We start from the raw sequence: 18,826 nt of genomic DNA, 5'->3' as shown, positions 1-18,826 counted from the left end.
TGAATAAACAAAGGGGATCGTAAATTATTCAACAGAAGATCTTAGTAATGAACCAAATCATATACACCTTTTTGAATTAAAAAGTGACCTTTTGAGGGTATGGCTGAAAACCTTTGATGTAATTGTTTTTTTTAAGTGACTCTGCAATTTTGGATAAAATTAGGCAAACTAGCTAGAGACATCGGGACTTAAAGAACGACATGGCACTGCATTTCTTGTGTTCTTTTTGCCTCATATGTTCTGGACTGGGTGCTGACGAAGACAACAATCAGCATAGACAAAAAAAAAAAAAAAAAAGCCCCAAGGAAAGCCTGTTTTCTCCAGTTCAAAGGACCAGGAAAGAGAGGGCCTAGCAAGACAGAAAACTTATATACAGTAACCACCCTCCTCCATCCAAACACTGCAGGAAACACTGTGGCCACACCACCATGCACACCACCAAAAGCCACGTGGGGACCCCAGACTTCCACTCCCTCAAGGCTGGAATGAGGCACCCTTACTTCCCTATGGGGTGGTATCAGAGAAGACCAAGTATAGAGCTGGGACCTTCATCTTCATGCTGCAGTAGTGAAGGTCCCTCCACTTCCTGCTAAGGTGATGTCACAGGAGGTCACCACCCATTGGCCACAAGGCCCTGACAAGCTGTATGTGGGGGACTATGTGGGAAGCGGCAAAGAGGTGCCCCTCCCCCTTCCAGTCCTGCTGTGTCAGCAGAGGCCTCAAAGGGAGCCTGGCTCCACCCCTGCCAGCAGGCATGAGGAGGTCCTGTACCTTCGGGGTGCAGATGGAGGACAACTTGAAACCCAGACTTGTACCCCAACTGCCAGAGAGAAACAGTGCCCCACTTTTCCAACCAGTGTAGTATCAGAGGAGATATGCTAAAATAGAAGATTTAAATGAAATGAAGAGTCTCCTCATACCCATAATGCTCAGGATTCAATCTAAAATTATTTATCATCATAAGAACCTGAAAATCTCAACTGGAATGAAGATAGACAATGAACATGTTACCAGTGGCCAGTCCATACAGGCCTGCTGCAACTCGATCCTTGCTTCCTCAGGGGAAAGAATTTAGCCGAGGGCCAGAAGTAGGTTTAAGGCAGAGGAGGAGACTAAGGCAAGTTTTATGGCAGGAGTGAGAGTTTATTAAAGTTTTAGAGCAAGAATGAAAGGAAGCAAAGTATACTTGGAAGAGGGCCAAGCAGGATACTTGAGAAATCAAGTGCACACCAGCCCCTTGACTTGAGCTTTTATACATTGGCATGGTTCCAGGATTTGCATTTCTTCTCCCTTGCTTCTTCCCATGGAGTGGGCTGTCCACATGTACAGTGGCCTGCCAGCACTTCGGAGGTGCCTCATGTGCAGTGTGTTTACTGAATTTGTGCACATGTTCACTTGAGGTTTTTTTCCCTTACCAGTCAAGCCTTGCCAGAGGAAGGTCATATACCAGTTAAAGTATGCCATTTTGCCTCTTAGTGCACATGCATGAGCCCCGTCACCCAACTCCTGAGATTGTATCCAGAAGTTGCTTATCACCAGCTCCAGGTATTTTCTGTCTATTGGGAAACCGCCTTTCCCTGGTGCTGACAGCCACCTGACCACCACCTGATGGTCATCTGACATTTCTTCGGGTTTTGGAGGAGGGGGGTGCATCTCTTGCCCTGCTCATGTCTGCCTAACCACCTACTCTAACAAACACATACCAATACCAAGATGACACAGATGTTGGAATTATTTGATAAGAATTTTAAGCAGGCCAGGTGTAATGGCTCACACCTATGTTCTCAACACTTTGGGAGGCCAAGGCGGGAGGAGTGCTTGAAGCCAGGAGTTCAAGACCAGCCTAGGTAACATAGTGAGACCTCCATCTCTACAAAAAAAAAAATTTTTTTTTAATTAGCTAGGTGTGGTGGCACGCATGCCTGTAGTCCTAGCTGCTTGGGGGGCTAAGGTGGGAAGATCGCTTGAGCACAGGAGTCAAGGCTGCAGTGAACTATGATAACGCATTCCAGCCTGGTGACAGAGCAAGACCTGTGTCAAAAAAAAAAGAAAAGAAAGAAATTTTAAGCCATAACTACTGTTACCTATGCCATTATTGTGACTATGGTTACCACTATTACTACTACTATTCATGCCAGTATTAAAATCACTACTACAGTTCTTCCTACTATTAATGCTATTACTACATAAACTACTATTACTCCTAGCGCTACTGCTATTACTAGTATCACTATTATTTTTACCTGTACTACTCTTGCTACTGTGTCTACTATTGCCACCATATTATTATCACTACTATTACTATTGTTACTAATACAATTACTAGTACTATTAATACCACAATTACTCTTGCTACTACTCCTAATACTCTTACTGCTACTATAACTACCGTTGTAACTAACATTATTGCTACTATCACTCTTTTCACCTCTACTACAATCACTACTTCTATTACTACCACTAGTACTAATACATTTATGAGTGGTACCAGTACCCATTTTCATTTGTACATCATTTTGTAAATCACATACTTTTTTTTACTTCAAATTAAATGGAGTACAAGCTCAAAAAAAGAGAGAGAACTTAAGTGATGAGGTAGGAGAAGCTAGAGAAAATAGTACTAACAAAAAATCAGATAGAAACCATCAATCCCACTTCCCCTGCCTCTTTTCCCTTTATGTTTTCTTTCCTTCCTCTTTACCCATAAACTGAAATTAGAGATTAGTTTATCTCCAACAGGCAGAAGTGTGTTTACCAAGCAGCTAACATCATAGCTCCAGGATCTCCATTTGCACAAGCACTGCTGGCTGCTGCTTTTGTAGAACTTCTAGGGGAGGAAGAGAAGACAAGTTGCTTTCAGGTAGCATTTCTAAATAAGTGTTTCTGGTAAACTGCCTAAGGAGCTCTCAGAAGAAAAGCACTGAATCTCCAAGCCTCCAGAAATTTGTTGTGATTTATTTCCTAATTCTAAAAAAGCATTCACTTTTGTACCAAAAAAAACTGAAGCAGCTATCATAAAAATACTTCAACAGGCAATAACATATGCACTTGAAACAAATGGAAACATAGAAAGCCTGAGCAAAGAATAGAAAACTTAAAGAACAACTAAAGAGAAATGTTAAGACTGAAAAACCCAGTAACCAAAATAAAAAATCTCAGTGCATAACAATAGAAAATACTCAGTCTGAACAAAAGAGAGAAAATAGACTGAAGAGAAATGAACAGAGCTCCTGGGACTTGTGTGACTATAACAAAACATCTTACATTTGTGTCATTGAAGTCCAAGGAAAAGAGAAGAAAGAGAGGAGGGCTAAAAAGTTCTGAAAGAAATAATGACTGTAATTCCCTAAATTTGGCAAAAGATATAATAAACCTTCAGATTTAAGAGATTTAAGAAACTGAGCAAACTGGAAACATCATAAACCCCTCCAAAACAATGCCAACTGACATCATAAACCAACTACTAAAAACTGAAGACAGGAAAAAAAAATCACAAAAGCAGCAGGAGAGAAATGACTCGTTATTTATAGAAGAGAAAAATATTCAAATGGCAGCAGATTTCTTATTAGAAACCATGGAAGTCAAAAGCAAGTGGGATAATATTTTTTAAGCACTATAAGAAAAGAACTGTTAAGATAGAATCCAATATCCAGTGAAAATACATTTCAGAAATTAGAGAGAAGAGAAGACATTTGCAAGTGAAAGAAATGTAAGAGACAGACCCACCCTGAAAGAATGACTATAGGAAGTTCTATAAACAAAAAGTATAAAAGACATAATTTTGGAAAATGAGGACAGTAGAAAGAAAAAGAATAATGGCATTTATAATGTATTTCTTCCATTCTTGAGTGTTCTAAATTATATGTGACACGAAACAAAAATTATAAAATTTTCTTAAGTGGCTGCCCATGAATATAGAGGAAATATTTAAGATAAGTATAAAGGAAGGAGAGTAAAGAAACTTAAAAAGAGATAAAATTTCTATACCTCACACAAATATATATAAAAGGAATTTTAAAAATGTTCAAGTAACCCACAAGAAGGCAGAAAAAATAAAAACAGAACAAACAGAATAACAAAAAATAAAATTACACACTTAAGCATTAACATATCAACAATTATACTGAATATAAATGGTCTAATAAAATATTTTTTAAAAACAGACATTGGTAGAGTGAAGAAAAAAATACCAAAAGATATGCTGTTTACAAAAAATTCCCTTTAAATACAATAGAGGTAGATCTAAAGGAAAAGGATGTGTAAAGATACACCATGCCAAAATTAATTGAAAGAAAGCTAGCGTAGCAATATTAAAACCAGATAAGATAAGTTCCAGGGCAAATGAAATTCCCAGGGATAGAGAGAAAGATTACATAATTAAAATGGGCCAGTCCCCTAAAATGCCATAGCAATCCAAATGTCTATGCACCAAACAACATAGCTGCAAAATATATGAAGAAAGAATGATAGAACTAAAAAAGGAGAAACGGAAAAATCTACAATTATAACTGGAGGCTTCCACACTCTTTTCTCAATAATTGACAGAATAACTAGACAGAAAATCAGGAAGAACATTGTATTAATCAGGATTCTCTAGAGAAAAAGAACCAATAAGATGTGTGTGTGTGTGTGAGTGTGTGTGTGTGTGTATGTGTATGTGTGTCTGTAAAGAAACTTACTAAAAGGAATTGACTCAGTCAATTATGGAGGCTGGCAAATCCAAAATCTGTTGTGTGGGCTGGTAGGCTGGATAAAAAGGGGAGATAATGGCACAGATAAAATGTAAAAGCAGTCATCCAGAGAATTATTTCTTTTTTTTTATAATATATATATATTTTTAATTATACTTTAAGTTCTAGGGTATAGGTGCACAATGTGCAGGTTTTTTACATATGTATACAGGCGCCATGTTGGTGTGCTGCACCCATTAACTCGTCACTTACATTAGGTATATCTCCTAAAGCTATCCCTTCCCCTCCCCCTACCCCACAACAGGCCCCAGTGTGTGATGTTCCCCTTCCCATGTCTAAGTGTTCTCATTGTTCACTTCCCACCTATGAGTGAGAACATGCGGTGTTTGGTTTTTTGTCCTTGCGATAGTTTGCTCAGAATGATGGTTTCCAGCTTCATCCATGTCCCTATAAAGGACATGAACCCATCCTTTTTTATGGCTGCGTAGTATTCCATGGTGTATATGTGCCACATTTTCTTAATCCAGTCTATCATTGTTGGACATTTGGGTTGCTTCCAAGTCTTTGCTGTTGTGAATAGTGCCACAATAAACATACGTGTGCATGTGTCTTTATGGCAGCATGATTTATAATCTTTTGGGTATATACCCAGTAATGGGATGGCTGGGTCAAATGGTATTTCTAGTTCTAGCTCCTTGAGGAATCACCACACTGTCTTCCATAATGGTTGAACTAGTTTACAGTCCCACCAACAGTGTAAAAGTGTTCCTATTTCTCCACATCCTCTCCAGCATCTGTTGTTTCCTGACTTTTTAATGATCGCCATTCTAACTGGTGTGAGATGGTATCTCATTGTGGTTTTCATTTGCATTTCTCTGATGGCCAGTGATGATGAGCATTTTTTCATGTGTCTGTTGGCTGCATAAATGTCTTCTTTTGAGAAGTGTCTGTTCATATCCTTCACCCACTTTTTGATGGGGTTATTTTTTTCTTGTAAATTTGTTTGAGTTCTTTGTAGATTCTGGATATTAGCCCTTTGTCAGATGAGTAGATTGCAAAAATCTTTTCCCATTCTGTATGTTGCCTATTCACTCTGATGGTAGTTTCTTTTGCTGTGCAGAAGCTCTTTAGTTTAATTAGATCCCATTTGTCAATTTGGCTTTTGTTGCCATTGCTTTTGGTGTTTTAGACATGAAGTCCTTGCCCATGCCTATGTCCTGAATGGTATTGCCTAGGTTTTCTTCTAGGGTTTTTATGGTTGTAGGTCTAACATGTAAGTCTTTAATCCATCTTGAATCAAGTTTTGTATGAGGTGTAAGGAAGGGATCCAGTTTCAGCTTTCTACATATGGCTAGCCAGTTTTCCCAGCACCATTTATTAAATAGGGAATCCTTTCCCCATTTCTTGTTTTTGTCAGGTTTGTCAAAGATCAGATGGTTGTAGATGTGTGGTATTATTTCTGAGGGCTCTGTTCTGTTCCATTGGTCTATATCTCTGTTTTGGTACCAGTACCATACTGTTTTGGTTACTATAACCCTGTAGTATAGTTTGAAGTCAGGTAGTGTGATACCTCCAGCTTTGTTCTTTGGGCTTAGGATTGTCTTGGCAATATGGGCCCTTTTTTCATTCCATATGAACTTTAAAGTAGTTTTTTCCAATTCTGTGAAGAAAGTCATTGGTAGCTTGATGGGGATGGCATTGAATCTATAAATTACCTTGGGCAGTATGGCCATTTTCACCATATTGATTCTCCCTATGCATGAGCATGGAATGTTCTTCCATTTGTTTGTGCCCTTTTTTATTTCATTGAGCAGTGGTTTGTAGTTCTCCTTGAAGAGGTCCTTCACATCCCTTGTAAGTTGGATTCCTAGGTATTTTATTCACTTTGAAGCAATTGTGAATTGGAGTTCACTCATGATTTGGCTCTCTGTTTGTCTGTTATTGGTGTATAAGAATGTTTGTGATTTTTGCACATTGATTTTGTATCCTGAGACTTTGCTGAAGTTGCTTATCAGCTTAAGGAGATATTGGGCTGAGACAATGGGGTTTTCTAGATACACAGTCATGTCGTCTGCAAAGAGGGACAATTTGACTTCCTCTTTTCCTAATTGAATACCCTTTATTTCTTTCTCCTGCTTGATTGTCCTGGCCAGAACTTCCAACACTATGTTGAATAGGAGTGGTGAGACAGGGCATCCCTGTTTTGTGCCAGTTTTCAAAGGGAATGCTTCCAGTTTTTGCCCATTCAGTATGATATTGGCTGTGGGTTTTTCATAAATAGCTCTAATTATTTTGAGATACTCCCATCAATACCTAATTTATTGAGAGTTTTTAGCATGAAGGGCTGTTGAATTTTGTCAAAGGTCTTTTATGCATCTATTGAGATAATCATGTGGTTTTTGTCTTTGGTTCTGTTTATATGCTGGATTACATTTATTGATTTGCGTATGTTCAACCAGCCTTGCATCCCAGGGATGAAGCCCTCTTGATCATGGTGGATAAGCTTTTTGATGTGCTGCTGGATTCGGTTTGCCAGTATTTTATTGAGGATTTTTGCATCGATGTTCATCAGGGATATTGGTCTAAAATTCTCTTTTTTGGTTGTGTCTCTGCCAGGCTTTGGTATCAGGATGATGCTGGCCTCATAAAATGAGTTAGGGAGGATTCCCTCTTTTTCTATTGATTGGAATAGTTTCAGAAGGAATGGTACCAACTCCTCTTTGTACCTCTGGTAGAATTCAGCTGTGAATCCGTCTGGTCCTGGAGTTTTTTTGGTTGGTAGGTTATTAATTATTGCCTCAATTTCAGAGCCTGTTATTTGTCTATTCAGGGATTCAACTTCTTCCTGATTTAGTCTTGGGACAGTGTGTGTCGAGGAATTTATCCATTTCTTCTAGATTTTCTAGTTTATTTGCATAGAGGTGTTTGTAGTATTCTCTGATGGTAGTTTGTATTTCTGTGGGATTCGTGGTGATATCCCCTTTATCATTTTTTATTGCATCTATTTCATTCTTCTCTCTTTTCTTCTTTATTAGTCTTGCTAGTGGCCCATCAATTTTGTTGATCTTTTCAAAAAACCAGCTCCTGGATTCATTGATTTTTTGAAGGGTTTTTTATGTCTCTATCTCCTTCAGTTCCGCTCTGATCCTAGTTATTTCTTGCCTTCTGCTAGCTTTGAATGTGTTTGCTCTTGCTTCTCTAGTTCTTTTAATTGTGATGTTATGGTGTCAATTTTGGATCTTTCCTGCTTTCTCTTGTGGGCATTTAGTGCTATAAATTTCCCTCTACACACTGCTTTAAATGTGTCCAGAGATTCTGGTATGTTGTGTCTTTGTTCTCACTGGTTTCAAAGAACATCTTTATTTCTGCCTTCATTTCGTTATGTACCCAGTAGTCATTCAGCAGCAGGTTGTTCAGTTTCCATGTGGTTGAGCAGTTTTGAGTGAGTTTCTTAATCCTGAGTTCTAGTTTGATTGCACTGTGGTCTGAGAGACAGTTTGTCACAATTTCTGTTCTTTTACATTTGCTGAGGAGTGCTTTACTTCCAACTATGTGGTCAATTTTGGAATAAGTGTGATATTGTGCTGAGAAGAATGTATATTCTGTTGATTTGGGGTGGAGAGTTCTGTAGATGTCTATTAGGTCCACTTGGTGCAGAGCTGAGTTCAATTCCTGGATATCCTTGTTAACTTTCTGTCTCATTGATCTGTCTAATGTTGACAGTGGGGTGTCAAAGTCTCCCATTATTATTGTGTGGGAGTCTAAGTCTCTTTGTAGGTCTCTAAGGACTTGATTTATGAATCTGGGTGCTCCTGTATAGGGTCCATATACATTTAGGATAGTTAGCTCTTCTCATTGAATTGATCCCTTTACCATTATGTAATGGCCTTCTTTGTCTCTTTTGATCTTTGTTGGTTTTAAGTCTGTTTTATCAGAGACTAGGATTGCAACCCCTGCCTTTTTTGTTTTCCATTTGCTTGGGAGATCTTCCTTCATCCCTTTATTTTGAGCCTATGTGTGTCTCTGCACATGAGATGGGTCTCCTGAATACAGCACACTGATGGGTCTTGACTCTTTATCCAATTTGTCAGTCTGTGTCTTTTAATTGGAGCATTTAGCCCATTTACATTTAAGGTTAATATTGTTATGTGGGAATTTGATCCTGTCATTATGATGTTAGCTGGTTATTTTGCTCGTTAGTTGATGCAGTTTCTTCCTAGCATCGATGGTCTTTACAATTTGGCATGTTTTTGCAGTGGTTGGTACCGGTTGTTCCTTTCCATGTTTAGTGCTTCCTTCAGGAACTCTTTTAGGGCAGGCCTGGTGGTGACAAAATCTCTCAGCATTTGCTTGTCTGTAAAATATTTTATTTCTCCTTCACTTATGAAGCTTAGTTTGGCTGGATATGAAATTCTGGGTTGAAAATTCCTTTCTTTAGGAATGTTGAATATTGGCCCCCACTCTTTTCTGGCTTGTAGAGTTTCTGCTGAGAGATCAGGTGTTAGTCTGATGGGTTTCCCTTTGAGGGTAACCCGACCTTTCTCTCTGGCTGCCCTTAACATTTTTTCCTTCATTTCAACTTTGGTGATTCTGACAATTATGTGTCTTGGAGTTGCTCTTCTTGAGGAGTATCTTTGTGGCATTCTCTGTATTTCCTGAATTTGAATGTTGGCCTGCCTGGCTACATTGGGGAAGTTCTCCTGGAAAATATCCTGCAGTGTTTTCCAACTTGGTTCCTTTCTCCCTGTCACTTTCAGGTACACCAATCAGAAGTAGATTTGGTCTTTTCACATAGTCCCATATTTCTTGGAGGTTATGTTCATTCCTTTTTACTCTTTTTTCTCTAAACTTCTCTTCTTGCTTCATTTCATTCGTTTGATCTTCCATCACTGATACCCTTTCTTCCAATTGATCGAATCAGCTACTGAAGCTTGTGCATTCGTCACATAGTTCTCGTGCCATGTTTTTCAGCTCCATCAGGTCATTTAAGGACTTCTCTACATTGGTTATTCTAGTTAGCCATTCGTCTAATTTTTTTCAAGGTTTTTAACTTCTTTGCGTTGAGTTTGAACTTCCTCCTTTAGCTTGGAGAAGTTTGATTGTCTGAAGCCTTCTCCTCTCAACTCGTCAAAGTCATTCTCCATCCAGTTTTGTTCCATTGCTGGCAAAGAGCTACATTTCTTCGGAGGGGGAGAGGCGCTCTGATTTTTAGAATTTTCAGCTTTTCTGCTCTGTTTTTTCCCCATCTTTGTGGTTTTATCTACCTTTGGTCTTTGATGATGGTGACATACAGATGGGGTTTTGGTGTGGATGTCCTTTCTGTTTGTTAGTTTTCCTTCTAACAGTCAGGAGCCTCAGCTGCAGGTCTGTTGGAGTTTGCTGGAGGTCTACTCCAGACGCTGTTTGCCTGGGTATCTGCAGCAGAGGCTGCAGAACAGCAAATATTGCTGAAGAGCAAATGTTCCTGCCTGATCATTCCTCTGGAAGCTTCGTCTCAGAGGGGTACTGGCCATGTCAGGTGTCAGTCTGCCCCTACTCGGGAGTGCCTCCCAGTTAGGCTACTCGGGGGTCAGGGACCCACTTGAGGGGGCAGTCTGTCCATTCTCAGATCTCAAACTCTGTGCTGGGAGAACCACTACTCACTTCAAAGCTGTCAGACAGGGACATTTAAGTCTGCAGAGGTTTCTGCTGCCTTTTGTTCGGCTATGCCCTGCCCACAGAGGTGGAATCTACAGAGGCAGGCAGGCCTCATTGAGCTGCAGTGGGCTCCACCCAGTTGGATCTTCCTGGCCACTTTGTTTACCTACTCAAGCCTCAGCAATGGTGGCCGCCCCTCCCCCAGCCTTGCTGCCGCCTTGCAGATCAATCTCAGACTGTTGTGCTAGCAAAGAGCGAGGCTCCATGTGCATGGGACCCACTGAGCCATGTGCGGGATATAATCTCCTGGTGTGCCATTTGCTAAGACGGTTGGAAAAGCACAGTATTAGGATAGGAGTGACCCAATTTTCCAGGTGCCATCCTTCACCTCTTCCCTTGGCTAGGAAAGGGAATTCCCTGATCCCTTGCACTTCCTGGGTGAGGTGATGCCTTGCCCTGCTTCAGCTCACACTCAGTGGGCTGCACCCACTGTCCTGCCCCCACTGTCTGACAAGCCCCAGTGAGATGAACCCAGTACCTCAATTGGAAATGCAGAAATTACCCGTCTTCTGCATCGCTCATGCTGGGAGCTGTGGACTGGAGCTGTTCCTATTTGGCCATCTTGGAACCGCCCCCAGAGAATTATTTCTTGCTTGATGAGGCTGGTCTTTTTGTTCTGGGCAGGCCTTCAACTGATTGGATAAGGCCCACTTGCACTAGGTAAGACAATCTGCTTTACTCAAAGTTCAGCGATTTACATGCTAATTTCATCAAAAAATACCCTCCAGGTTTGCACATAAAATTAGTCATCATAAATATAGAAGTACTCAACAACACCATCAACCAAAAGGATCTAATTTGCATTTCTAGAACACTCTACCTCACTACAGCAGAATGCACATTATTTTTTACACATTTACCAAGCTACACCATATCTTGAGCCATAAACAAACCTCACCAAAAAAGAATTAAAATTATACACAGTAAGTTCTGTGATCACAGTGGAATCATATTGGAAATCAATAACAGAAAGATAACTGGAAAATCTCCACACCCTGATAAATTAAACAACTAATCCATGACTCAAAAAGGAAGTTTCAGGGAAATTTTTAAAATACTTAGAACTGACTTAAAATTTGTGAGACACAGATAAAACAGTGCCAAAAGAGAAATTTATAGCATTGAATCCTTACATTAAAAAGGAAGAAAAATCTCAACTACATAATCCAAGCTCCCACTTCAAGAAACTAGAATAAAAGAAAAATGAACCCAAAGAAACACAATGAAGGAAATACTTTTAAGAAGCACAGATATCAGTGAAATTATGATCAGAAAAGCAACAGAAAAAATCAATGTGACAAAAAGCTAGTTTTTAAAAAAGACCATTAAAATTAACCAACTTCTATCAAGACTGACCAAAAAAAAAAAAACCCAGAGAAGACACATACAACTAATATTGAAACTGAAACAGGGAATATCACTACACACTTACTAGGCATCAAAAGAATAATAAAAGAATACTTGAAAAAAAAACACTCAAAAATTTGACAACTTAGATAAAACAGACCAATCTTTGAATGGCACAAACTACCAAAATTACTCAATATGAAGAAGATAATTTGAATATCCCTATAACTATTAAAGGAATCAAATTCACAACTTAAAAACAGACAAAAAAGAAACCTGCGAGCTTAACTGATTTCACCACATAATTCTACTAAATATTGATAGAAGAAACAGTACATTTTTACAAAATCTCCTCCAGAAAAGAGAAGAGGAGAAAACACTTCCCAACTCACTTTATGAGGTCAGTAGTACTTTGATACCAAAATTAGAAAAAGATAGTACCAAAACTGAAAATATACACCCAAATCTCTCAGGAACATAGATTCAAATGTTCTTAATAAATTATTAACAAATTAAACTCAGCAATATATAAAAATAATTATATGGCATGACCAACTAAGTTTTATTCCAGGGATACAATGCTAATTCAGTATTTGAAATTCAATCAATGCAATTCCCCATATGAACACTCTAAAGAAGAAAAATCATATGATAATATCAAAAAATTCAGAAAAACACTTGACAAAATTTAACACCAATTTATGATAAAGACATTCTGAAAACTAGGAACGGAGAGGAAATTTCTGTACTTGATAAAGAACATCTACTCAAGGAAAAAAAATCCTATAGGTAATATCATACATAATGGTGATAGACTTAATGTTTTCCCCCTAATTGGGAACAAAGCAATAATGTCTTCTCCCAGCACTCTTATTTAACATAGTAATGAAAATCTAGCCAGACAGGCAAGAAAAGAAAGTATGTAGAAAATCACGAAGAATTTTTTTTTTTAATCCTAGACTAACAAAAGAGTTCACTAATGTCTCAGGACACAAAATGAAGATACAAAAATTAAATATATTTCTATATACTAATAATTAACATGTTAGAACCAAAATAAAAAAATCAATACCCTTTGCAATCACTTAAAAATGAAATACTAAGCAATAATTCTAATAAAGCATTGACAGGGCTTGTACACAAAAAGCTACAATATGCTGATGAAAGAAATCAAAGAAGGTCTCAATAAACTGCAAGATATATCATGCTCATGGATTGGAAGACTCAATATAGTAGTCTTCAATTATCCCTGAATTGATATATAGGCTTAATATAATTTTACCAAAATCCCAATAACATATTTTACATATATTGACCAGCTTATTCTAAAATTTATATGTAAGGGGAAAGGAACTAGCTTAAAAAGTTTTTTTCAAAGCAAGAAAACATGTAAAGATCACTCTACCTGATGCTAAGACTTATGGTATGGCTACAGTAATCGAGACAGTATAGTGTTGCAGAGGTATAGACACATAGATCAGTGGACAGAATAAAGAACCCAGAAATATGCTCACAAATACATCCAGCTGAATTTTTAGAAAAGAGCAAGAATCTAAGTAGAGGGGAAAATAGCCTTTTCAACAATGGCACTGGAGCATTTAGACAGCCATAGCCAAAAAAAAAATTACTTTGATTTAAACCTTATACTTTTTGTAAAATTAACTCAAATGGATCATAGTTTTAAATATAAAATGTCAGAAGCTTCAAGATGGCTGAGTAGAGACACCTGACATTCACCTCCTCCACAAAGAAGAACAAAAATAGCGAGTAGATAATCACACTTCAAATGGATCATCAAATAGAGAATACTGGAATTCAACATAGAAGTGACAGGAAACACCTAAAGCAAGGAAGTAAATGGAAGCAAGGCAGCCTGCTCAGCCAGGATCATCTGGGAGCCCAGAGAGGCTCCCCAGTGTGGGAAAAGGGTAAATGAGAGACTCCCAATTGTCCACATTCCCATCACAGACTCCTCCAATCGTAGCCATGGGAAAGGCCCTTGACCCTTGTGTGTCCTGAGACTGATATAGAGAGCTGCCTAGAGACTGTGTGGTGATGTTGCTCCAGAGAGGGAGCTCACGCCAGGTCCCATACTCCCCCTGACTCCTAAGCAGCTACAGTGCAGGACTATTTTGGAAGCTCAGCCCCCATCATACTGAATCTGGCCCTGGGGCCAAAAGCCTCTGCATCTCCACATCCCTGGAACTCCACTGACATCCCCCACCTGCAGCCACCATTGCTGCTGGATGATGCCACTGGGGTAGAAGTGCATGCCACTAGCAGCAACCCCACTACCTTCAGCACTGGGGCCACAGTGCATTTACAAATGCCCTGAGGATAGGCTCTCCTGCCTGCATCTGCCACTGCTGCTGCCTGCTGCCTCCGGGTGCTAAAGTGCACCTCACTGACAGCGACACTGCCACCCACAGCCACAGAGCCACCACACATTTACAAACACCCTGAGGACAGCACCCCTGCCCACAGCTGTCACTGTGGGCTGCTGCTACTGGGACCAAAGCACAAGCCACTGGCAGCAACCCCCCAATCATTAGCTATGGGGCCACTATACATTTACAAGCACCCTGAGGACAGGCTATCCCACCCGCAGCCACCACCTGGAGCAGAAATGCGAGCTCCCCAGCTACCTGCCCATAGCTGCTGACACTGAAAGCAACCCTGCCCTCACCAGGAGTAGGACTGCAGTGCAGCCACTGCCATCCCCATCTGAGCACCTTACCAGAGGCCTAGGGATCACCACACCCCTACCACCACAGCCAGCAACCATATGCACCACTGGGGGTCACGAACACAGGCCTGCCCAGCCTGGCCCCACTCACCTCCCCAATGCCCAAGCACACCATCTAGGTGCCTCGGGATCATCTTGCCCTGTTAGGACCTGAGCACTTTTCCCAGAAGCCTGAAGACAGGCTCACACAGCCTACAACTAACACCAGAGCTGGCACTTACTTGTGTGTGCCACCTTCAGGCCAGAAGACTGATCTGCCCAGCCCATTACAACCACCACCACCATCAGTGCAAACCACTTGGGAGCCACAGGGTTGTCCCACCACTGCTATTGCCATTGCTCACACCACACCTGCTGCTCAGAAGCCTGAACATTCTCCCACCTGTCAAGTCCACTGCTGCCACTGCAGACACCCAAGAAAGATGCCTGGACCCACTAAAACTGGTTCCAGTCTACACCACTTTGGGAACCAAAGATGTTCATACTAAGCCTACCATCGCCCCCATTGGCGCCTGAGCACAGGCCCAATCCCCATCTCTGTCCCCAGCAAAAATTCACCACAGCCTCCACTAACAACTACACTTTGAGCCACTGAGAAAATCATAAATGCCACTCATGCTGTTGAAAGCCAAACAAATTATATGGAGAATACACCATGGCAAACACCCAGAATCAAAGCCAAAGTGCCCTACTCAACGAATATCATAGATACATCTTCAGGAAAAAAAGTCCTCCCTTATGAAAGCAAATCCAAAAAAATTGGAAGAAGTAACTGTTACACCAGATGCACAAATATCAATGTAAGAACACAAGAAACATGAAAAAGTAAGGAAATATTATACCTCTAAGAGAACACAATAGTTCTCCAGTAACAAGTTCTAATGGAAAAAAAAACTTATAAATTCCCAGAAAAAGAACTCAAATTAATAATATTAAGGAAGCTTTGTGGGACACAAGAGAACACAGGTAAACAATATAAAGAAATCAGAAAAATAATTCAGGATATCAGTGAAAAAATTATCAAAGAGATAGATATCAAAAAAGAACCACATAGAAATCCTAGAAATGAAGAGTTCATTGAACAAAATAAAAATTACATTTGAAAGTTTTAGTCCAGGTGCAGTGGCTCACACCTGTAATCCCAGCACTTTGGGAGGCCGAGGCAGATGGATCACCTGAGGTCAGTTTGAGACCAGCCTGACTAACATGGCAAAATCCCATCTCTACTAAAAATACAAAAATTATCCGGGCGTGGTGGTGCACACCTGTAATCCCAGCTGCTCCGGAGGCTGAGGCAGAAGAATCGCCTGAACCTGGGAGGCAGAGGTTGCAGTGAGCCAAGATCAAGCCATTGCACGCCAGCTTGGGTGACAAGAGCAAAACTCCCTCAAAAAAAAAAAAATTTCAACAATAGATCAAGCAGAAGAATTTCAGAACTTGAAGACAGGTCTATTGAAGTTACCTACTTGGACAAAAAAGTAAAGAAAAATAAATTTTAAAACCAAAGAACAAAGTCTACATGACATTTGAGACACCATAAATTGACCAAATATTCAAATTTTTGGTGTCCTAGAAGACAAAGAGACCAAAGGGCTAGAAAGCCTACTTAATGAAATAATAGCTGAAAACTTCCCAAGTGTAGCAAGAGATTTAAACATCCATATACAGAAAGCTAAGAGATCCCTAAATAGATACAATTGAAAAAGATCTTCTCTACGGCACATTAGAGTCAAACTGTCAAATGACAAAGAGAGAATTCTAGAAACAGCAAAAGTAAAACATCTAGGTACTTATAAAAGAATACCCATGAGACTAACAGCAGATTTCTCAGCAGAAACTTTACAAGGCAGGAGAGAATTAGATGATATATTCAAAGTGTTGGGAGGAAAAAACTGCCAGCTGAAGGCACCAAACTCAGCAGAGTTATCTTTCATAAATGAAGGTGAAATAAAGTCTTTCCCAGACAAGCAAAAGCTCAGAGAATTCATCACCACTAGACCAGCTCTACAAGAAATGCTTAAAGGAGACTTCCATCTGGAAATGAAAGAATGATATCTACCATCATGAAAATACATGAAAGTAGAAAATCCACTGGTAAAGCAAACACACAAATAAGAAAGAGAAAGGCCTTAATGTTACCATTACAGAAAATCATCAAACCATAATGATAAATAATAAGAGAGAAAAAACAAAGCATATACAAAAAAAAATTAATAAAGTTATAGGAATAAGACATCATATATCAATAATAACCCTGAATGTAAATACATCAAATTTTCTACTTAAAAGATATGGACTGGCTGAATGGATGAAAAAAACATAACCTAACTATATGCTGCCTATGAGAAATTCAATTCACCTATAATGACACATATAAAGTGAAAGGAAAGAGATAGAAAAATATATCTCATGCAAACAAACACCAAAAGTGAGCAGGAGTAGCTAAACTTATATCAGATAAAACAGACCTTAAGTCAGAAACAATAAAAACAGACAAAGAAGGTCATTATATAATGATAAAGGGATCACTTCAGCAAGAGGATATAACAATTCTAAACCTCTATGCACCCAACACTGGAACATCCAGATATATAAAGCAAATATTATTAAATCTAAAGAGAGAGAGACTCCAACACAATAATAGTTAGGCATGTCAATAACCCCACTCTCAGCTTGGACAGATCTTTTAGACAGAACAAAGAAATACTGGATTTAAACTGCACTTTACACCAAAAGGACCTAACAAACATTTACATAAAATTCACCAAATAGCTACAGAATACACATTCTTCTCATCAGCATATGGAACATTCTCTAGGATAGATTATATGTTAAGACACAAAACAATTCCCAACAAATTTTTAAAAACCAAAATTATATCAAGTATCTTCTCAGGTCACAATAGAATAAAACTAGAAATAAATAACAAAAGGAACTCTGAAAACTGTACAAATACTTGGAAATTAAGCAACAGACTCCTGAATGATGATTGGGTCAAGGAAGAAATTAAGAAGAAATTTTTAAAATTTCTTGAAACAAGTGAAAAATCAAAACATAACATATCAAAACCTATGGATACAGCAAAAGTAGTGCTAAGAGGAAGGTTTATAGCAATAAATACCTATATCAAAATAATAGAAAAATTTCAAATAAACAATATACTGATGCACCTCAAGGTATGAGAAAAGCAAAAACAAAACAAACCCAAAATTAGTAGAAGGAAAGAAATAATAAAGATCAGAGCAGAACTAAATGAAGTAGACTTATAAAAATAAAGAATCAATGAAATGAAAAGGTTTTTTTAAAGATAAACAAAATTGATAAACTCCTAGCTAGACCAACAAAGAAAGAAAGATGACTTCCATTCTTTACATCTGCTTGACACCATATGGAAGCCACCGAAGCTTATAGTTTGCACCCTCCAGAGCAGCAACCCAAGCTGTACTTGGGCCACTTTGATGAAAGGCTAGAGCTGAAGTGGCTGGAATGCAGGCAGTAGTGTCCTGAGGGTAAGCAGGACAGCAGTATCCTGGACCTGGCCCCTGAAACCATTCTTTCCTCCCAGGCCTCTAGGCTTGGGATAGGAGGGGCTGTCCTGAAGACTTCTGAAATGCCTTCAAGGCTTTTTTTATATTGTCTTGGATATTAGCACTTGGTTCCCTTTTAATTAGCCTGCTTGGATACTTTCTCTACCACACGGCCAGGCTGCAAATTTTTCAAATTTTTATATTCAAATTTTTACATTCACTACTTTGCTCCCGTATCTGGTTGTAGGCAGTCAGAAGCAACCATACCACATCTCAAATGTTTTGCTGCTTAGAAATTTCTTCCATCAGATACTCTAGGTCATCACTCTTAACTTCAAGCTTCCACAGATCCCTAGGGCTTGGACACAATGCAGCTAAGTTCTTTGCTAGGGCATAAAATAGGTGATCTTTACTCTAGTTTCCAATAACTTCCTCATTTCCATCTGAGACCTCATCAGCCTGGCCTTCACTGTCCACATTTCTATGATTTTGGTCAGAACCATTTAACCAGTCTTCAAGAACTTCCAAATTTTCCCTCATCTTCCTGTCTTCTGAGTCCTCCAAACTCTTCCAGTCTCTGCCTGTTAACCAGTTCCAAAGCTGCTTCCACACTTTCAGGTATCTTTATAGCAATGCCCCAATTATTAGTACCTGTTCTCTGTGTTAGTCCATTTATGTTGCTCTAAAGCAAGGGTCTCCAACCCCAGGGCCATGGACCAGTACTGGTTAGGAACCAGGCTGCACAGCAGGAGGTGAGCAGCAGGTAAGTGAGCATTACTGACTGAGTTCCACCTCTTGTCAGATCAGGAGCAGCATTA

The sequence above is a fragment of the Pan paniscus genome, chromosome 6 (genome assembly GCF_029289425.2).
Source record: "Pan paniscus chromosome 6, NHGRI_mPanPan1-v2.0_pri, whole genome shotgun sequence".
Taxonomy (NCBI): domain Eukaryota; kingdom Metazoa; phylum Chordata; class Mammalia; order Primates; family Hominidae; genus Pan; species Pan paniscus.
This window is presented reverse-complemented; position numbering follows the sequence as displayed.